Below are 17,759 nucleotides of genomic sequence, written 5' to 3'. Positions count from 1 at the left end.
ATTACAATTTATTTAATTGGCAGAGTTATTTTATTTTCGTTCGTTCAATTTTCTTTTTAAAAAGTAATATTTTCGGGACCCTGGTACCTATCTTCGATCTTTATGTGGTTTGCTATAGAAAATCTTAATTCACTTTGCGGCGTTTCAATTTGCGTCGTGTTTTTCTAGAACGTATCCACTACGCAAAGTGAGGTATTGGCGTATTATATATGTGTCGATCACTCTCTTACAACCAAAATATATTCCAAACCTTATGTAGACAATAATAAGTTTAATTGAACAATAGTAACGGTTTGAAAATAAAAATGAAACTGCATTGTGTACTTATTCTATGTTGATGTTATTGCTCTTAGCTCGAAGGCTTTTACAGCTTCATCGGAGCTGAGTTCACGGAGCGGAAGACTCTGTGAACATAAAAACTAAGAATAAGGCTGGTAGAGCGCGTACCAGTTTCACGATGACGCTCGCACGTAGCAAAGGCCTCTACTTGTGTAAAGCTGTGTTATGAATGTGTTCATTGTTATGACGTGTACATGCGGCATAGTATGTATTATAGTAACAAACATTGTTTAACTTCGCAAAGGAAATACTGAAGATGTCGACTTAGTTTTCAAATTTGTTATACAACGAAAGGCACATACGATACACTGGTAAATATTGTATGTGAGTGGACGATGAAGTACAAATCTTCACAAGGAAAGATTTCTGAGACCAAGCAGTAGCCATTATTATGTAATGCAATTTCCGCCGATTTATCTATTTAGTGTGGACGTTGAAAAAAAAATATTGAAGAAAATAACAAGGACATAACAGAGAATTAGGATTCGGTTTCGAAGATCACCAAGATGGTGTTTGCGCATCGAAGACGAACGGTCGCCAACGTCCATACCACGTTGAATACACCGGTTCTCGTCCGATCACCGAAGTTAAGCAACGTCGGGCGCGGTCAGTACTTGGATGGGTGACCGCCTGGGAACACCGCGTGATGTTGGCTTTTTGGCGTTTTTCTTTCGGCGGTTCCTTTTTAGCGCTCCAATATTCTCAATCCGTAAACTTTTATCCATTTTTCATAGGAGATTATTAACAAAAAAATGAAGATTTCTCTCCGATGTCGCCTCTCGCGTTTGCTTTTCGAAGACCATCAGTCGCCAACGTCCATACCACGTTGAATACACCGGTTCTCGTCCGATCACCGAAGTTAAGCAACGTCGGGCGCGGTCAGTACTTGGATGGGTGACCGCCTGGGAACACCGCGTGATGTTGGCTTTTTTGGCGTTTTTCTTTCGGCGGTTCCTTTTTAGCGCTCCAATATTCTCAATCCGTAAACTTTTATCCATTTTTCATAGGAGATTATTAACAAAAAAATGAAGATTTCTCTCCGATGTCGCCTCTCGCGTTTGCTTTTCGAAGACCATCAGTCGCCAACGTCCATACCACGTTGAATACACCGGTTCTCGTCCGATCACCGAAGTTAAGCAACGTCGGGCGCGGTCAGTACTTGGATGGGTGACCGCCTGGGAACACCGCGTGATGTTGGCTTTTTTGGCGTTTTTCTCTCGGCGGTTTCTTTTTAGCGCTCCAATATTCTCAATTCATAAACTTTTATTAATTTTTCATAGGAGATTATTAACAAAAAAATGAAGATTTCTCTCCGATGTCGCGTCTCGCGTTTGCGTTTCGAAGACCAACGGTCGCCAACGTCCATACCACGTTGAATACACCGGTTCTCGTCCGATCACCGAAGTTAAGCAACGTCGGGCGCGGTCAGTACTTGGATGGGTGACCGCCTGGGAACACCGCGTGATGTTGGCTTTTTTGGCGTTTTTCTTTCGGCGGTTCCTTTTTAGCGCTCCAATATTCTCAATCCGTAAACTTTTATCCATTTTTCATACGAGATTATTAACAAAAAAATGAAGATTTCTCTCCGATGTCGCCTCTCGCGTTTGCGTTTCGAAGACCAATTTTCGCCAACGTCCATACCACGTTGAATACACCGGTTCTCGTCCGATCACCGAAGTTAAGCATCGTCGGGCGCGGTCAGTACTTGGATGGGTGACCGCCTGGGAACACCGCGTGATGTTGGCTTTTTTGGCGTTTTTCTTTCGGCGGTTCCTTTTTAGCGCTCCAACATTCTCAATCTATAAACTTTTATCCATTTTTCATAGGAGATTATTAACAAAAAAATGAAGATTTTTCTCCGATGTCGCCTCTCGCGTGTGCGTTTCGAGGGCCATCAGTCGCCAACGTCCATACCACGTTGAATACACCGGTTCTCGTCCGATCACCGAAGTTAAGCAACGTCGGGCGCGGTCAGTACTTGGATGGGTGACCGCCTGGGAACACCGCGTGATGTTGGCTTTTTGGCGTTTTTCTTTCGGCGGTTCCTTTTTAGCGCTCCAACATTCTCAATCCATAAAGTTTTATCCATTTTTCATAGGAGATTATTAATAAAAAAATGAAGATTTCTCTCCGATGTCGCCTCTCGCGTTTGCGTTTCAAAGACCAATTTTCGCCAACGTCCATACCACGTTGAATACACCGGTTCTCGTCCGATCACCGAAGTTAAGCAACGTCGGGCGCGGTCAGTACTTGGATGGGTGACCGCCTGGGAACACCGCGTGATGTTGGCTTTTTTGGCGTTTTTCTTTCGGCGGTTCCTTTTTAGCGCTCCAATATTCTCAATCCGTAAACTTTTATCCATTTTTCATAGGAGATTATTAACAAAAAAATGAAGATTTCTCTCCGATGTCGCCTCTCGCGTTTGCGTTTCAAAGACCAATTTTCGCCAACGTCCATACCACGTTGAATACACCGGTTCTCGTCCGATCACCGAAGTTAAGCATCGTCGGGCGCGGTCAGTACTTGGATGGGTGACCGCCTGGGAACACCGCGTGATGTTGGCTTTTTTGGCGTTTTTCTTTCGGCGGTTCCTTTTTAGCGCTCCAACATTCTCAATCTATAAACTTTTATCCATTTTTCATAGGAGATTATTAACAAAAAAATGAAGATTTTTCTCCGATGTCGCCTCTCGCGTGTGCGTTTCGAGGGCCATCAGTCGCCAACGTCCATACCACGTTGAATACACCGGTTCTCGTCCGATCACCGAAGTTAAGCAACGTCGGGCGCGGTCAGTACTTGGATGGGTGACGGCCTGGGAACACCGCGTGATGTTGGCTTTTTGGCGTTTTTCTTTCGGCGGTTCCTTTTTAGCGCTCCAATATTCTCAATCCGTAAACTTTTATCCATTTTTCATAGGAGATTATTAACAAAAAAATGAAGATTTCTCTCCGATGTCGCCTCTCGCGTTTGCTTTTCGAAGACCATCAGTCGCCAACGTCCATACCACGTTGAATACACCGGTTCTCGTCCGATCACCGAAGTTAAGCAACGTCGGGCGCGGTCAGTACTTGGATGGGTGACCGCCTGGGAACACCGCGTGATGTTGGCTTTTTGGCGTTTTTCTTTCGGCGGTTCCTTTTTAGCGCTCCAATATTCTCAATCCGTAAACTTTTATCCATTTTTCATAGGAGATTATTAACAAAAAAATGAAGATTTCTCTCCGATGTCGCCTCTCGCGTTTGCTTTTCGAAGACCATCAGTCGCCAACGTCCATACCACGTTGAATACACCGGTTCTCGTCCGATCACCGAAGTTAAGCAACGTCGGGCGCGGTCAGTACTTGGATGGGTGACCGCCTGGGAACACCGCGTGATGTTGGCTTTTTTGGCGTTTTTCTTTCGGCGGTTCCTTTTTAGCGCTCCAATATTCTCAATCCGTAAACTTTTATCCATTTTTCATAGGAGATTATTAACAAAAAAATGAAGATTTCTCTCCGATGTCGCCTCTCGCGTTTGCTTTTCGAAGACCATCAGTCGCCAACGTCCATACCACGTTGAATACACCGGTTCTCGTCCGATCACCGAAGTTAAGCAACGTCGGGCGCGGTCAGTACTTGGATGGGTGACCGCCTGGGAACACCGCGTGATGTTGGCTTTTTGGCGTTTTTCTTTCGGCGGTTCCTTTTTAGCGCTCCAATATTCTCAATCCGTAAACTTTTATCCATTTTTCATAGGAGATTATTAACAAAAAAATGAAGATTTCTCTCCGATGTCGCCTCTCGCGTTTGCTTTTCGAAGACCATCTGTCGCCAACGTCCATACCACGTTGAATACACCGGTTCTCGTCCGATCACCGAAGTTAAGCAACGTCGGGCGCGGTCAGTACTTGGATGGGTGACCGCCTGGGAACACCGCGTGATGTTGGCTTTTTTGGCGTTTTTCTTTCGGCGGTTCCTTTTTAGCGCTCCAATATTCTCAATCCGTAAACTTTTATCCATTTTTCGTAGGAGATTATTAACAAAAAAATGAAGATTTCTCTCCGATGTCGCCTCTCGCGTTTGCGTTTCGAAGACCATCTGTCGCCAACGTCCATACCACGTTGAATACACCGGTTCTCGTCCGATCACCGAAGTTAAGCAACGTCGGGCGCGGTCAGTACTTGGATGGGTGACCGCCTGGGAACACCGCGTGATGTTGGCTTTTTTGGCGTTTTTCTTTCGGCGGTTCCTTTTTAGCGCTCCAATATTCTCAATCCGTAAACTTTTATCCATTTTTCTTAGGAGATTATTAACAAAAAAATGAAGATTTCTCTCCGATGTCGCCTCTCGCGTTTGCGTTTCGAAGACCATCAGTCGCCAACGTCCATACCACGTTGAATACACCGGTTCTCGTCCGATCACCGAAGTTAAGCAACGTCGGGCGCGGTCAGTACTTGGATGGGTGACCGCCTGGGAACACCGCGTGATGATGGCTTTTTTGGCGTTTTTCTTTCGGCGGTTCCTTTTTAGCGCTCCAATATTCTCAATCCGTAAACTTTTATCCATTTTTCATAGGAGATTATTAACAAAAAAATGAAGATTTCTCTCCGATGTCGCCTCTCGCGTTTGCGTTTCAAAGACCAATTTTCGCCAACGTCCATACCACGTTGAATACACCGGTTCTCGTCCGATCACCGAAGTTAAGCATCGTCGGGCGCGGTCAGTACTTGGATGGGTGACCGCCTGGGAACACCGCGTGATGTTGGCTTTTTTGGCGTTTTTCTTTCGGCGGTTCCTTTTTAGCGCTCCAACATTCTCAATCTATAAACTTTTATCCATTTTTCATAGGAGATTATTAACAAAAAAATGAAGATTTTTCTCCGATGTCGCCTCTCGCGTTTGCGTTTCGAGGGCCATCAGTCGCCAACGTCCATACCACGTTGAATACACCGGTTCTCGTCCGATCACCGAAGTTAAGCAACGTCGGGCGCGGTCAGTACTTGGATGGGTGACCGCCTGGGAACACCGCGTGATGTTGGCTTTTTGGCGTTTTTCTTTCGGCGGTTCCTTTTTAGCGCTCCAACATTCTCAATCCATAAAGTTTTATCCATTTTTCATAGGAGATTATTAATAAAAAAATGAAGATTTCTCTCCGATGTCGCCTCTCGCGTTTGCGTTTCAAAGACCAATTTTCGCCAACGTCCATACCACGTTGAATACACCGGTTCTCGTCCGATCACCGAAGTTAAGCAACGTCGGGCGCGGTCAGTACTTGGATGGGTGACCGCCTGGGAACACCGCGTGATGTTGGCTTTTTTGGCGTTTTTCTTTCGGCGGTTCCCTTTTAGCGCTCCAATATTCTTAATTCATAAACTTTTGTTTTGCATGTCATTCGTCAATTTTTATCGTTGTTAAAACTGGCGCTCTTTACTGTCTTATACTTAGCCTAATTTTGTAATATTTTGATACACGACTCCTTTTTTGTTCACGATGTGAACTATTATAGCACAAAATAAAACCCAAGTTGATTTCACCTTCAAAATCCTTTTAAAATACTGTAACCAATTTTTTTAATCATACTTTATACATAGAAAAACCTTTAAGAAGGATCGCTTTCTTACTTGACTATTTATATTTTTCAATTGCGTTCAGGTTGTTTTTTGTGATAACAATTCAAATTATTAATATTTTGTGCTTTTATTTTCTAGTAACAAAAGGTGATTTTTTCAGGCCGATCACACTGCCATCTCGTAGCATTTAGATGAGTCCGCTGTCGTTACTCTGCCATTTCAATATTTTCCCTGTAGATGGCGCTCTTCTTCGCCAAATAAATACCATACAACCCTAAATTTTTACCCCTCTACGATCAACCCTTATTTTTAAATTAAAAATGAAAAATATTTTTTTTGCAAAACAACATTTGCGGGATCAGCTAGTTATACATAATATCGAGTTTAACGTACATAAACACAAAAGAAAAAAACGTGGGCAGGTTGCCTTCTCGATGCGAAAAGAACTTTCATTAAAGCTGAAGAGTACACCAATACTTCGCTTTGCGTCGTTTTTTTTTTTTTATTTAATTTAATTTTATTTTTTAAAAGATGGCAACACTTTTGTTTTTAATTGCGTTACGCCATCAAAACTCGGGGATTCTCTTTCTAACCAAAAACCAACGCAATTTGAATACAGTTTTATTATCACTTTGTTTTGCTAATTTTAAAAGTTCAGTTTTAATTAAGTAGTGTGTTGTGCTTATTTTAAAAGAGAATAATAAATTTATATAAATTTTTACGCGTTGTTTCTGGTTACCAAAAAGGTTAATATTATTACAATTTATTTAATTGGCAGAGTTATTTTATTTTTGTTTGTTCAATTTTCTTTTTAAAAAGTAATATTTTCGTGACCCTGGTACCTATCTTCGGTCTTTATGTGGTTTGCTATAGAAAATCTTAATTCACTTTGCGGCGTTTCAATTTGCGTCGTGTTTTTCTGAAACGTAACCACTACGCAAAGTGAGGTATTGGCGTATTATATATGTGTCGATCACTCTCTTACAACCAAAATATATTCCAAACCTTATGTAGACAATAATAAGTTTAATTGAACAATAGTAACGGTTTGAAAATAAAAATGAAACTGCATTGTATCTTATTCTATGTTGATGTTATTGCTCTTAGCTCGAAGGCTTTTACAGCTCGGAGCTCGGAGCTGAGTTCACGGAGCGGAAGAATCTGTGAACATAGAAACTAAGAATAAGGCTGGTAGAGCGCGTACCAGTTTCACGATGACGCTCGCACGTAGCAAAGGCCTCTACTTGTGTAAAGCTGTGTTATGAATGTGTTCATTGTTATGACGTGTACATGCGGCATAGTATGTATTGTAGTAACAAACATTGTTTAACTTCGCAAAGGAAATAGTGAAGATGTCGACTTAGCTTTCAAATTTGTTATATTGTATGTGAGTAGACGATGAAGTACAAAACTTCACAAGGAAAGATTTCTGAGACCAAGCAGTAGCCATTATTATGTAATGCAATTTCCGCCGATTTATCTATTTAGTGTGGACGTTGAAAAAAAAATGTTGAAGAAAATAACAAGGACATAACAGAGAATTAGGATTCGGTTTCGGAGGTCACCAAGATGGTGTTTGCGCATCGAAGACTAACGGTCGCCAACGTCCATACCACGTTGAATACACCGGTTCTCGTCCGATCACCGAAGTTAAGCAACGTCGGGCGCGGTCAGTACTTGGATGGGTGACCGCCTGGGAACACCGCGTGATGTTGGCTTTTTTGGCGTTTTTCTTTCGGCGGTTCCTTTTTAGCGCTCCAATATTCTCAATTCATAAACTTTTATTAATTTTTCATAGGAGATTATTAACAAAAAAATGAAGATTTCTCTCCGATGTCGCGTCTCGCGTTTGCGTTTCGAAGACGAACGGTCGCCAACGTCCATACCACGTTGAATACACCTGTTCTCGTCCGATCACCGAAGTTAAGCAACGTCGGGCGCGGTCAGTACTTGGATGGGTGACCGCCTGGGAACACCGCGTGATGTTGGCTTTTTTGGCGTTTTTCTTTCGGCGGTTCCTTTTTAGCGCTCCAATATTCTCAATCCATAAACTTTTATCCATGTTTCATAGGAGATTATTAACAAAAAAATGAAGATTTCTCTCCGATGTCGCGTCTCGCGTTTGCGTTTCGAAGACGAACGTTCGCCAACGTCCATACCACGTTGAATACACCGGTTCTCGTCCGATCACCGAAGTTAAGCAACGTCGGGCGCGGTCAGTACTTGGATGGGTGACCGCCTGGGAACACCGCGTGATGTTGGCTTTTTTGGCGTTTTTCTTTCGGCGGTTCCTTTTTAGCGCTCCAATATTCTCAATCCATAAACTTTTATCCATGTTTCATAGGAGATTATTAACAAAAAAATGAAGATTTCTCTCCGATGTCGCGTCTCGCGTTTGCGTTTCGAAGACGAACGTTCGCCAACGTCCATACCACGTTGAATACACCGGTTCTCGTCCGATCACCGAAGTTAAGCAACGTCGGGCGCGGTCAGTACTTGGATGGGTGACCGCCTGGGAACACCGCGTGATGTTGGCTTTTTTGGCGTTTTTCTCTCGGCGGTTTCTTTTTAGCGCTCCAATATTCTCAATCCATGAACTTTAATAATTTTTCATAGGAGATTATTAACAAAAAAATGAAGATTTCTCTCCGATGTCGCGTCTCGCGTTTGCGTTTCGAAGACCATCAGTCGCCAACGTCCATACCACGTTGAATACACCGGTTCTCGTCCGATCACCGAAGTTAAGCAACGTCGGGCGCGGTCAGTACTTGGATGGGTGACCGCCTGGGAAAACCGCGTGATGTTGGCTTTTTTGGCGTTTTTCTTTCGGCGGTTCCTTTTTAGCGCTCCAATATTCTCAATCCATGAACTTTAATAATTTTTCATAGGAGATTATTAACAAAAAAATGAAGATTTCTCTCCGATGTCGCGTCTCGCGTTTGCGTTTCGAAGACGAATGGTCGCCAACGTCCATACCACGTTGAATACACCGGTTCTCGTCCGATCACCGAAGTTAAGCAACGTCGGGCGCGGTCAGTACTTGGATGGGTGACCGCCTGGGAACACCGCGTGATGTTGGCTTTTTTGGCGTTTTTCTTTCGGCGGTTCCTTTTTAGCGCTCCAATATTCTCAATTCATAAACTTTTATTAATTTTTCATAGGAGATTATTAACAAAAAAATGAAGATTTCTCTCCGATGTCGCGTCTCGCGTTTGCGTTTCGAAGACGAACGGTCGCCAACGTCCATACCACGTTGAATACACCGGTTCTCGTCCGATCACCGAAGTTAAGCAACGTCGGGCGCGGTCAGTACTTGGATGGGTGACCGCCTGGGAACACCGCGTGATGTTGGCTTTTTTGGCGTTTTTCTTTCGGCGGTTCCTTTTTAGCGCTCCAATATTCTCAATCCATGAACTTTAATAATTTTTCATAGGAGATTATTAACAAAAAAATGAAGATTTCTCTCCGATGTCGCCTCTCGCGTTTGCGTTTCGAAGACGAACGGTCGCCAACTTCCATACCACGTTGAATACACCGGTTCTCGTCCGATCACCGAAGTTAAGCAACGTCGGGCGCGGTCAGTACTTGGATGGGTGACCGCCTGGGAACACCGCGTGATGTTGGCTTTTTTGGCGTTTTTCTTTCAGCGGTTCCCTTTCAGCGCTCCAATATTCTCAATTCATAAACTTTTGTTTTGCATGTCATTCGTCAATTTTTATCTTTGTTAAAACTGGCGCTCTTTACTGTCTTATACTTAGCCTAATTTTGTAATATTTTGATACACGACTCCTTTTTTGTTCACGGTGTGAACTATTATAGCACAAAATAAAACCCAATTTGATTTCACCTTCAAAATCCTTTTAAAATACTGTAACCAATTTTTTTAATCATACTTTGTACATAGAAAAACCTTTAAGAACGATCGCTTTCTTACTTGACTGTTTATAGTTTTCAATTGCGTTCAGGTTGTTTTTTATGATAACAATTCCAATTATTAATATTTTGTGTTTTTATTTTCTAGTAACAAAAGGTGATTTTTTCAGGCCGATCACACTGCCATCTCGTAGCATTTAGATGAGTCCGCTGTCGTTACTCTGCCATTTCAATATTTTCCCTGTAGATGGCGCTCTTCTTCGCCAAATAAATACCATACAACCTTAAATTTTTACCCCTCTACGATCAACCCTTATTTTTAAATTAAAAATTAAAAATATTTTTTTTGCAAAACAACATTTGCGGGATCAGCTAGTTATAGATAATATCGAGTTTAACGTACATAAACACAAAAGAAAAAAACGTGGGCAGGTTGCCTACTCGATGCGAAAAGAACTTTCATTAAAGCTGAAGAGTACACCAATACTTCGCTTTGCGTCGTTTTCTTTTTTAATTCAATTTTATTTTATTTTTTAAAAGGTGGCAACACTTTTGTTTTTAATTGCGTTACGCCATCAAAACTCGGGGATTCTCTTTCTAACCAAAAATCAACGCAATTTGAATACAGTTTTATTTTCACTTTGTTTTGCTAATTTTAAAAGTTCAGTTTTAATTAAGTAGTGTGTTGTGCTTATTTTAAAAGAGAATAATAAATTAATATAAATTTTTACGCGTTGTTTCTGGTTATCAAAAAGGTAAATATTATTACAATTTATTTAATTGGCAGAGTTATGTTATTTTTGTTTTTTAAATGTTCACTTTGTTCAATTTTCTTTTTAAAAAGTAGTATTTTCGTGACCCTGGAACCTATCTTCGATCTTTATGTGTTTTGCTATAGAAAATCTTAATTCACTTTGCGGCGTTTCAATTTGCGTCGTGTTTTTTTGGAACCTAACTACGACGCAAGGTGAGGTATTGGCGTATTATATATATGTGTCGATCACTCTCTTACAACCAAAATATATTCCAAACCTTATGTAGATAATAATAAGTTTAATTGAACAATAGTAACGGCTTGAAAATAAAAATGAAACTGCATTGTATGCTTATTCTATGTTGATGTTATTGCTCTTAGCTCGAAGACAGCTTCATCGGAGCTGAGTTCACGGAGCGGAAGAATCTGTGAACTTAAAAACTAAGAATAAGGCTGGTAGAGCGCGTACCAGTTTCACGATGACGCTCGCACGTAGCAAAGGGCTCTACTTGTGTAAAGCTGTGTTATGAATGTGTTCATTGTTATGACGTGTACATGCGGCATAGTATGTATTATAGTAACAAACATTGTTTAACTTCGCAAAGGAAATACTGAAGATGTCGACTTAGTTTTCAAATTTGTTATACAACGAAAGGCACATACGATACACTGGTAAGTATTGTATGTGAGTGGACGTTGAAGTACAAATCTTCACAAGGAAAGATTTCTGAGACCAAGCAGTAGCCATTATTATGTAATGCAATTTCCGCCGATTTATCTATTTAGTGTGGACGTTGAAAAAAAAATATTGAAGAAAATAACAAAGACATAACAGAGAATTAGGATTCGGTTTCGAAGATCACCAAGATGGTGTTTGCGCATCGAAGACGAACGGTCGCCAACGTCCATACCACGTTGAATACACCGGTTCTCGTCCGATCACCGAAGTTAAGCAACGTCGGGCGCGGTCAGTACTTGGATGGGTGACCGCCTGGGAACACCGCGTGATGTTGGCTTTTTTGGCGTTTTTCTTTCGGCGGTTCCTTTTTAGCGCTCCAATATTCTCAATCCATGAACTTTTATTAATTTTTCATAGGAGATTATTAACAAAAAAATGAAGATTTCTCTCCGATGTCGCCTCTCGCGTTTGCGTTTCGAGGACCATCAGTCGCCAACGTCCATACCACGTTGAATACACCGGTTCTCGTCCGATCACCGAAGTTAAGCAACGTCGGGCGCGGTCAGTACTTGGATGGGTGACCGCCTGGGAACACCGCGTGATGTTGGCTTTTTTGGCGTTTTTCTTTCGGCGGTTCCTTTTTAGCGCTCCAATATTCTCAATTCATAAACTATTATCCATTTTTCATAGGAGATTATTAACAAAAAAATGAAGATTTCTCTCCGATGTCGCCTCTCGCGTTTGCGTTTCGAGGACCATCAGTCGCCAACGTCCATACCACGTTGAATACACCGGTTCTCGTCCGATCACCGAAGTTAAGCAACGTCGGGCGCGGTCAGTACTTGGATGGGTGACCGCCTGGGAACACCGCGTGATGTTGGCTTTTTTGGCGTTTTTCTTTCGGCGGTTCCTTTTTAGCGCTCCAATATTCTCAATCCATGAACTTTTATTAATTTTTCATAGGAGATTATTAACAAAAAAATGAAGATTTCTCTCCGATGTCGCCTCTCGCGTTTGCGTTTCGAGGACCATCAGTCGCCAACGTCCATACCACGTTGAATACACCGGTTCTCGTCCGATCACCGAAGTTAAGCAACGTCGGGCGCGGTCAGTACTTGGATGGGTGACCGCCTGGGAACACCGCGTGATGTTGGCTTTTTTGGCGTTTTTCTTTCGGCGGTTCCCTTTTAGCGCTCCAATATTTTCAATTCTTTTTTTTTGCACTTTTGTTTTGCATGTCATTCGTTAATTTTTATCGTTGTTAAAACTGGCGCTCTTTACTGTCTTATACTTAGCCTAATTTTGTAATATTTTGATACACGACTCCTTTTTTGTTCACGATGTGAACTATTATAGCACAAAATAAAACCCAAGTTGATTTCACCTTCAAAATCTTTTTAAAATACTGTAACCAATTTTCTTAATCATACTTTATACATAGAATAACCTTTAAGAAGAATCGCTTTCTTACTTGACTATTTATTGTTTGCGTTCAGGTTATTTTTTATGATAACAATTCAAATTATTAATATTTTGTGTTTTTATTTTCTAGTAACAAAAGGTGATTTTTTCAGGCCGATCACACTGCCATCTCGTAGCATTTAGATGAGTCCGCTGTCGTTACTCTGCCATTTAAATATTTTCCCTGTAGATGGCGCTCTTCTTCGCCAAATAAATACCATACAACCCTAAATTTTTACCCCTCTACGATCAACCCTTATTATTAAATTGAAAATTAAAAATATTTTTTTTGCAAAACAACACATTCGGGATCAGCTAGTTAGTTATACATAATATCGAGTTTAACGTACATAAATACAAAAGAAAAAAACGTGAGCAGGTTGCCTACTCGATGCGAAAAGAACTTTCATTAAAGCTGAAGAGTACACCAATACTTCGCTTTGCGTCGTTTTTTTTTTAATTTAATTTAATTTTATTTTTTAAAAGATGGCAACACTTTTGTTTTTAATTGCGTTACGCCATCAAAACTCGGGGATTCTCTTTCTAACCAAAAATCAACGCAATTTGAATACAGTTTTATTTTCACTTTGTTTTGCTAATTTTAAAAGTTCAGTTTTAATTAAGTAGTGTGTTGTGCTTATTTTAAAAGAGAATAATAAATTAATATAAATTTTTACGCGTTGTTTCTGGTTATCAAAAAGGTAAATATTATTACAATTTATTTAATTGGCAGAGTTATGTTATTTTTGTTTTTTAAATGTTCACTTTGTTCAATTTTCTTTTTAAAAAGTAGTATTTTCGTGACCCTGGAACCTATCTTCGATCTTTATGTGTTTTGCTATAGAAAATCTTAATTCACTTTGCGGCGTTTCAATTTGCGTCGTGTTTTTTTGGAACCTAACTACGACGCAAGGTGAGGTATTGGCGTATTATATATATGTGTCGATCACTCTCTTACAACCAAAATATATTCCAAACCTTATGTAGATAATAATAAGTTTAATTGAACAATAGTAACGGCTTGAAAATAAAAATGAAACTGCATTGTATGCTTATTCTATGTTGATGTTATTGCTCTTAGCTCGAAGACAGCTTCATCGGAGCTGAGTTCACGGAGCGGAAGAATCTGTGAACTTAAAAACTAAGAATAAGGCTGGTAGAGCGCGTACCAGTTTCACGATGACGCTCGCACGTAGCAAAGGGCTCTACTTGTGTAAAGCTGTGTTATGAATGTGTTCATTGTTATGACGTGTACATGCGGCATAGTATGTATTATAGTAACAAACATTGTTTAACTTCGCAAAGGAAATACTGAAGATGTCGACTTAGTTTTCAAATTTGTTATACAACGAAAGGCACATACGATACACTGGTAAGTATTGTATGTGAGTGGACGTTGAAGTACAAATCTTCACAAGGAAAGATTTCTGAGACCAAGCAGTAGCCATTATTATGTAATGCAATTTCCGCCGATTTATCTATTTAGTGTGGACGTTGAAAAAAAAATATTGAAGAAAATAACAAAGACATAACAGAGAATTAGGATTCGGTTTCGAAGATCACCAAGATGGTGTTTGCGCATCGAAGACGAACGGTCGCCAACGTCCATACCACGTTGAATACACCGGTTCTCGTCCGATCACCGAAGTTAAGCAACGTCGGGCGCGGTCAGTACTTGGATGGGTGACCGCCTGGGAACACCGCGTGATGTTGGCTTTTTTGGCGTTTTTCTTTCGGCGGTTCCTTTTTAGCGCTCCAATATTCTCAATCCATAAACTTTTATCCATTTTTCATAGGAGATTATTAACAAAAAAATGAAGATTTCTCTCCGATGTCGCCTCTCGCGTTTGCGTTTCGAGGACCATCAGTCGCCAACGTCCATACCACGTTGAATACACCGGTTCTCGTCCGATCACCGAAGTTAAGCAACGTCGGGCGCGGTCAGTACTTGGATGGGTGACCGCCTGGGAACACCGCGTGATGTTGGCTTTTTTGGCGTTTTTCTTTCGGCGGTTCCTTTTTAGCGCTCCAATATTCTCAATCCATAAACTTTTATCCATTTTTCATAGGAGATTATTAACAAAAAAATGAAGATTTCTCTCCGATGTCGCCTCTCGCGTTTGCGTTTCGAGGACCATCAGTCGCCAACGTCCATACCACGTTGAATACACCGGTTCTCGTCCGATCACCGAAGTTAAGCAACGTCGGGCGCGGTCAGTACTTGGATGGGTGACCGCCTGGGAACACCGCGTGATGTTGGCTTTTTTGGCGTTTTTCTTTCGGCGGTTCCCTTTTAGCGCTCCAATATTTTCAATTCTTTTTTTTTGCACTTTTGTTTTGCATGTCATTCGTTAATTTTTATCGTTGTTAAAACTGGCGCTCTTTACTGTCTTATACTTAGCCTAATTTTGTAATATTTTGATACACGACTCCTTTTTTGTTCACGATGTGAACTATTATAGCACAAAATAAAACCCAAGTTGATTTCACCTTCAAAATCTTTTTAAAATACTGTAACCAATTTTCTTAATCATACTTTATACATAGAATAACCTTTAAGAAGAATCGCTTTCTTACTTGACTATTTATTGTTTGCGTTCAGGTTATTTTTTATGATAACAATTCAAATTATTAATATTTTGTGTTTTTATTTTCTAGTAACAAAAGGTGATTTTTTCAGGCCGATCACGCTGCCATCTCGTAGCATTTAGATGAGTCCGCTGTCGTTACTCTGCCATTTCAATATTTTCCCTGTAGATGGCGCTCTTCTTCGCCAAATAAATACCATACAACCCTAAATTTTTACCCCTCTACGATCAACCCTTATTATTAAATTGAAAATTAAAAATATTTTTTTTGCAAAACAACACATTCGGGATCAGCTAGTTAGTTATACATAATATCGAGTTTAACGTACATAAATACAAAAGAAAAAAACGTGAGCAGGTTGCCTACTCGATGCGAAAAGAACTTTCATTAAAGCTGAAGAGTACACCAATACTTCGCTTTGCGTCGTTTTTTTTTTAATTTAATTTAATTTTATTTTTTAAAAGATGGCAACACTTTTGTTTTTAATTGCGTTACGCCATCAAAACTCGGGGATTCTCTTTCTAACCAAAAATCAACGCAATTTGAATACAGTTTTATTTTCACTTTGTTTTGCTAATTTTAAAAGTTCAGTTTTAATTAAGTAGTGTGTTGTGCTTATTTTAAAAGAGAATAATAAATTAATATAAATTTTTACGCGTTGTTTCTGGTTATCAAAAAGGTAAATATTATTACAATTTATTTAATTGGCAGAGTTATGTTATTTTTGTTTTTTAAATGTTCACTTTGTTCAATTTTCTTTTTAAAAAGTAGTATTTTCGTGACCCTGGAACCTATCTTCGATCTTTATGTGTTTTGCTATAGAAAATCTTAATTCACTTTGCGGCGTTTCAATTTGCGTCGTGTTTTTTTGGAACCTAACTACGACGCAAGGTGAGGTATTGGCGTATTATATATATGTGTCGATCACTCTCTTACAACCAAAATATATTCCAAACCTTATGTAGATAATAATAAGTTTAATTGAACAATAGTAACGGCTTGAAAATAAAAATGAAACTGCATTGTATGCTTATTCTATGTTGATGTTATTGCTCTTAGCTCGAAGACAGCTTCATCGGAGCTGAGTTCACGGAGCGGAAGAATCTGTGAACTTAAAAACTAAGAATAAGGCTGGTAGAGCGCGTACCAGTTTCACGATGACGCTCGCACGTAGCAAAGGGCTCTACTTGTGTAAAGCTGTGTTATGAATGTGTTCATTGTTATGACGTGTACATGCGGCATAGTATGTATTATAGTAACAAACATTGTTTAACTTCGCAAAGGAAATACTGAAGATGTCGACTTAGTTTTCAAATTTGTTATACAACGAAAGGCACATACGATACACTGGTAAGTATTGTATGTGAGTGGACGTTGAAGTACAAATCTTCACAAGGAAAGATTTCTGAGACCAAGCAGTAGCCATTATTATGTAATGCAATTTCCGCCGATTTATCTATTTAGTGTGGACGTTGAAAAAAAAATATTGAAGAAAATAACAAAGACATAACAGAGAATTAGGATTCGGTTTCGAAGATCACCAAGATGGTGTTTGCGCATCGAAGACGAACGGTCGCCAACGTCCATACCACGTTGAATACACCGGTTCTCGTCCGATCACCGAAGTTAAGCAACGTCGGGCGCGGTCAGTACTTGGATGGGTGACCGCCTGGGAACACCGCGTGATGTTGGCTTTTTGGCGTTTTTCTTTCGGCGGTTCCTTTTTAGCGCTCCAATATTCTCAATCCGTAAACTTTTATCCATTTTTCATAGGAGATTATTAACAAAAAAATGAAGATTTCTCTCCGATGTCGCCTCTCGCGTTTGCTTTTCGAAGACCATCAGTCGCCAACGTCCATACCACGTTGAATACACCGGTTCTCGTCCGATCACCGAAGTTAAGCAACGTCGGGCGCGGTCAGTACTTGGATGGGTGACCGCCTGGGAACACCGCGTGATGTTGGCTTTTTTGGCGTTTTTCTTTCGGCGGTTCCTTTTTAGCGCTCCAATATTCTCAATCCGTAAACTTTTATCCATTTTTCATAGGAGATTATTAACAAAAAAATGAAGATTTCTCTCCGATGTCGCCTCTCGCGTTTGCGTTTCGAAGACCATCAGTCGCCAACGTCCATACCACGTTGAATACACCGGTTCTCGTCCGATCACCGAAGTTAAGCAACGTCGGGCGCGGTCAGTACTTGGATGGGTGACCGCCTGGGAACACCGCGTGATGTTGGCTTTTTTGGCGTTTTTCTTTCGGCGGTTCCTTTTTAGCGCTCCAATATTCTCAATCCGTAAACTTTTATCCATTTTTCTTAGGAGATTATTAACAAAAAAATAAAGATTTCTCTCCGATGTCGCCTCTCGCGTTTGCGTTTCGAAGACCATCAGTCGCCAACGTCCATACCACGTTGAATACACCGGTTCTCGTCCGATCACCGAAGTTAAGCAACGTCGGGCGCGGTCAGTACTTGGATGGGTGACCGCCTGGGAACACCACGTGATGATGGCTTTTTT

General features: G+C 40.6%; 37 non-coding genes across 37 annotated transcripts; all 37 read left to right on the top strand.

Moving 5' to 3' along the window:
* The first annotated feature begins 875 nt into the window (after window positions 1–875).
* Window positions 876–994, top strand: LOC137928088 (5S ribosomal RNA). The gene has a single exon (XR_011108209.1). It is a non-coding gene; the product is annotated as a 5S ribosomal RNA (ribosomal RNA).
* Window positions 995–1,147: 153 nt separating this feature from the next.
* On the top strand, window positions 1,148–1,266 carry LOC137928087 (5S ribosomal RNA). The gene has a single exon (XR_011108208.1). It is a non-coding gene; the product is annotated as a 5S ribosomal RNA (ribosomal RNA).
* A 154-nt stretch (window positions 1,267–1,420) lies between these two features.
* LOC137928085 (5S ribosomal RNA) lies at window positions 1,421–1,539 on the top strand. The gene has a single exon (XR_011108206.1). It is a non-coding gene; the product is annotated as a 5S ribosomal RNA (ribosomal RNA).
* Window positions 1,540–1,693: 154 nt separating this feature from the next.
* LOC137928084 (5S ribosomal RNA) lies at window positions 1,694–1,812 on the top strand. The gene has a single exon (XR_011108205.1). It is a non-coding gene; the product is annotated as a 5S ribosomal RNA (ribosomal RNA).
* Window positions 1,813–1,966: 154 nt separating this feature from the next.
* LOC137927868 (5S ribosomal RNA) lies at window positions 1,967–2,085 on the top strand. The gene has a single exon (XR_011107999.1). It is a non-coding gene; the product is annotated as a 5S ribosomal RNA (ribosomal RNA).
* A 154-nt stretch (window positions 2,086–2,239) lies between these two features.
* Window positions 2,240–2,358, top strand: LOC137928083 (5S ribosomal RNA). The gene has a single exon (XR_011108204.1). It is a non-coding gene; the product is annotated as a 5S ribosomal RNA (ribosomal RNA).
* Window positions 2,359–2,511: 153 nt separating this feature from the next.
* On the top strand, window positions 2,512–2,630 carry LOC137928082 (5S ribosomal RNA). Its single transcript, XR_011108203.1, has one exon. It is a non-coding gene; the product is annotated as a 5S ribosomal RNA (ribosomal RNA).
* A 154-nt stretch (window positions 2,631–2,784) lies between these two features.
* On the top strand, window positions 2,785–2,903 carry LOC137927867 (5S ribosomal RNA). The gene has a single exon (XR_011107998.1). It is a non-coding gene; the product is annotated as a 5S ribosomal RNA (ribosomal RNA).
* Window positions 2,904–3,057: 154 nt separating this feature from the next.
* Window positions 3,058–3,176, top strand: LOC137928053 (5S ribosomal RNA). Its single transcript, XR_011108176.1, has one exon. It is a non-coding gene; the product is annotated as a 5S ribosomal RNA (ribosomal RNA).
* Window positions 3,177–3,329: 153 nt separating this feature from the next.
* On the top strand, window positions 3,330–3,448 carry LOC137928081 (5S ribosomal RNA). Its single transcript, XR_011108202.1, has one exon. It is a non-coding gene; the product is annotated as a 5S ribosomal RNA (ribosomal RNA).
* Window positions 3,449–3,601: 153 nt separating this feature from the next.
* LOC137928080 (5S ribosomal RNA) lies at window positions 3,602–3,720 on the top strand. Its single transcript, XR_011108201.1, has one exon. It is a non-coding gene; the product is annotated as a 5S ribosomal RNA (ribosomal RNA).
* Window positions 3,721–3,874: 154 nt separating this feature from the next.
* LOC137928079 (5S ribosomal RNA) lies at window positions 3,875–3,993 on the top strand. The gene has a single exon (XR_011108200.1). It is a non-coding gene; the product is annotated as a 5S ribosomal RNA (ribosomal RNA).
* A 153-nt stretch (window positions 3,994–4,146) lies between these two features.
* LOC137928078 (5S ribosomal RNA) lies at window positions 4,147–4,265 on the top strand. Its single transcript, XR_011108199.1, has one exon. It is a non-coding gene; the product is annotated as a 5S ribosomal RNA (ribosomal RNA).
* Window positions 4,266–4,419: 154 nt separating this feature from the next.
* On the top strand, window positions 4,420–4,538 carry LOC137928077 (5S ribosomal RNA). The gene has a single exon (XR_011108198.1). It is a non-coding gene; the product is annotated as a 5S ribosomal RNA (ribosomal RNA).
* Window positions 4,539–4,692: 154 nt separating this feature from the next.
* LOC137927931 (5S ribosomal RNA) lies at window positions 4,693–4,811 on the top strand. Its single transcript, XR_011108058.1, has one exon. It is a non-coding gene; the product is annotated as a 5S ribosomal RNA (ribosomal RNA).
* A 154-nt stretch (window positions 4,812–4,965) lies between these two features.
* Window positions 4,966–5,084, top strand: LOC137927866 (5S ribosomal RNA). The gene has a single exon (XR_011107997.1). It is a non-coding gene; the product is annotated as a 5S ribosomal RNA (ribosomal RNA).
* A 154-nt stretch (window positions 5,085–5,238) lies between these two features.
* On the top strand, window positions 5,239–5,357 carry LOC137928075 (5S ribosomal RNA). Its single transcript, XR_011108197.1, has one exon. It is a non-coding gene; the product is annotated as a 5S ribosomal RNA (ribosomal RNA).
* Window positions 5,358–5,510: 153 nt separating this feature from the next.
* Window positions 5,511–5,629, top strand: LOC137928073 (5S ribosomal RNA). The gene has a single exon (XR_011108195.1). It is a non-coding gene; the product is annotated as a 5S ribosomal RNA (ribosomal RNA).
* A 1,856-nt stretch (window positions 5,630–7,485) lies between these two features.
* LOC137928072 (5S ribosomal RNA) lies at window positions 7,486–7,604 on the top strand. The gene has a single exon (XR_011108194.1). It is a non-coding gene; the product is annotated as a 5S ribosomal RNA (ribosomal RNA).
* A 154-nt stretch (window positions 7,605–7,758) lies between these two features.
* Window positions 7,759–7,877, top strand: LOC137927964 (5S ribosomal RNA). The gene has a single exon (XR_011108090.1). It is a non-coding gene; the product is annotated as a 5S ribosomal RNA (ribosomal RNA).
* Window positions 7,878–8,031: 154 nt separating this feature from the next.
* Window positions 8,032–8,150, top strand: LOC137928071 (5S ribosomal RNA). The gene has a single exon (XR_011108193.1). It is a non-coding gene; the product is annotated as a 5S ribosomal RNA (ribosomal RNA).
* Window positions 8,151–8,304: 154 nt separating this feature from the next.
* LOC137928070 (5S ribosomal RNA) lies at window positions 8,305–8,423 on the top strand. Its single transcript, XR_011108192.1, has one exon. It is a non-coding gene; the product is annotated as a 5S ribosomal RNA (ribosomal RNA).
* A 153-nt stretch (window positions 8,424–8,576) lies between these two features.
* LOC137927807 (5S ribosomal RNA) lies at window positions 8,577–8,695 on the top strand. Its single transcript, XR_011107939.1, has one exon. It is a non-coding gene; the product is annotated as a 5S ribosomal RNA (ribosomal RNA).
* A 153-nt stretch (window positions 8,696–8,848) lies between these two features.
* On the top strand, window positions 8,849–8,967 carry LOC137928069 (5S ribosomal RNA). The gene has a single exon (XR_011108191.1). It is a non-coding gene; the product is annotated as a 5S ribosomal RNA (ribosomal RNA).
* A 154-nt stretch (window positions 8,968–9,121) lies between these two features.
* LOC137928068 (5S ribosomal RNA) lies at window positions 9,122–9,240 on the top strand. The gene has a single exon (XR_011108190.1). It is a non-coding gene; the product is annotated as a 5S ribosomal RNA (ribosomal RNA).
* A 153-nt stretch (window positions 9,241–9,393) lies between these two features.
* On the top strand, window positions 9,394–9,512 carry LOC137927904 (5S ribosomal RNA). Its single transcript, XR_011108032.1, has one exon. It is a non-coding gene; the product is annotated as a 5S ribosomal RNA (ribosomal RNA).
* Window positions 9,513–11,410: 1,898 nt separating this feature from the next.
* Window positions 11,411–11,529, top strand: LOC137928067 (5S ribosomal RNA). The gene has a single exon (XR_011108189.1). It is a non-coding gene; the product is annotated as a 5S ribosomal RNA (ribosomal RNA).
* A 154-nt stretch (window positions 11,530–11,683) lies between these two features.
* On the top strand, window positions 11,684–11,802 carry LOC137928066 (5S ribosomal RNA). Its single transcript, XR_011108188.1, has one exon. It is a non-coding gene; the product is annotated as a 5S ribosomal RNA (ribosomal RNA).
* Window positions 11,803–11,956: 154 nt separating this feature from the next.
* Window positions 11,957–12,075, top strand: LOC137928065 (5S ribosomal RNA). Its single transcript, XR_011108187.1, has one exon. It is a non-coding gene; the product is annotated as a 5S ribosomal RNA (ribosomal RNA).
* Window positions 12,076–12,229: 154 nt separating this feature from the next.
* LOC137928064 (5S ribosomal RNA) lies at window positions 12,230–12,348 on the top strand. Its single transcript, XR_011108186.1, has one exon. It is a non-coding gene; the product is annotated as a 5S ribosomal RNA (ribosomal RNA).
* A 1,902-nt stretch (window positions 12,349–14,250) lies between these two features.
* On the top strand, window positions 14,251–14,369 carry LOC137928062 (5S ribosomal RNA). The gene has a single exon (XR_011108184.1). It is a non-coding gene; the product is annotated as a 5S ribosomal RNA (ribosomal RNA).
* A 154-nt stretch (window positions 14,370–14,523) lies between these two features.
* LOC137928061 (5S ribosomal RNA) lies at window positions 14,524–14,642 on the top strand. Its single transcript, XR_011108183.1, has one exon. It is a non-coding gene; the product is annotated as a 5S ribosomal RNA (ribosomal RNA).
* Window positions 14,643–14,796: 154 nt separating this feature from the next.
* On the top strand, window positions 14,797–14,915 carry LOC137928059 (5S ribosomal RNA). Its single transcript, XR_011108182.1, has one exon. It is a non-coding gene; the product is annotated as a 5S ribosomal RNA (ribosomal RNA).
* A 1,902-nt stretch (window positions 14,916–16,817) lies between these two features.
* LOC137928055 (5S ribosomal RNA) lies at window positions 16,818–16,936 on the top strand. The gene has a single exon (XR_011108178.1). It is a non-coding gene; the product is annotated as a 5S ribosomal RNA (ribosomal RNA).
* A 153-nt stretch (window positions 16,937–17,089) lies between these two features.
* On the top strand, window positions 17,090–17,208 carry LOC137928043 (5S ribosomal RNA). Its single transcript, XR_011108167.1, has one exon. It is a non-coding gene; the product is annotated as a 5S ribosomal RNA (ribosomal RNA).
* Window positions 17,209–17,362: 154 nt separating this feature from the next.
* On the top strand, window positions 17,363–17,481 carry LOC137928032 (5S ribosomal RNA). The gene has a single exon (XR_011108156.1). It is a non-coding gene; the product is annotated as a 5S ribosomal RNA (ribosomal RNA).
* Window positions 17,482–17,635: 154 nt separating this feature from the next.
* Window positions 17,636–17,754, top strand: LOC137927916 (5S ribosomal RNA). Its single transcript, XR_011108044.1, has one exon. It is a non-coding gene; the product is annotated as a 5S ribosomal RNA (ribosomal RNA).
* Window positions 17,755–17,759: the final 5 nt, after the last annotated feature.

Source organism: Battus philenor, unplaced genomic scaffold (genome assembly GCF_028537555.1).
Source record: "Battus philenor isolate CCGP_79_NKW_IND1 unplaced genomic scaffold, ilBatPhil1.0.hap1 SCAF_38, whole genome shotgun sequence".
NCBI lineage: Eukaryota > Metazoa > Arthropoda > Insecta > Lepidoptera > Papilionidae > Battus > Battus philenor.
The sequence above is the reverse complement of the archived record's forward strand: the minus strand, read 5'-3'. Positions and strand labels throughout refer to the sequence as shown.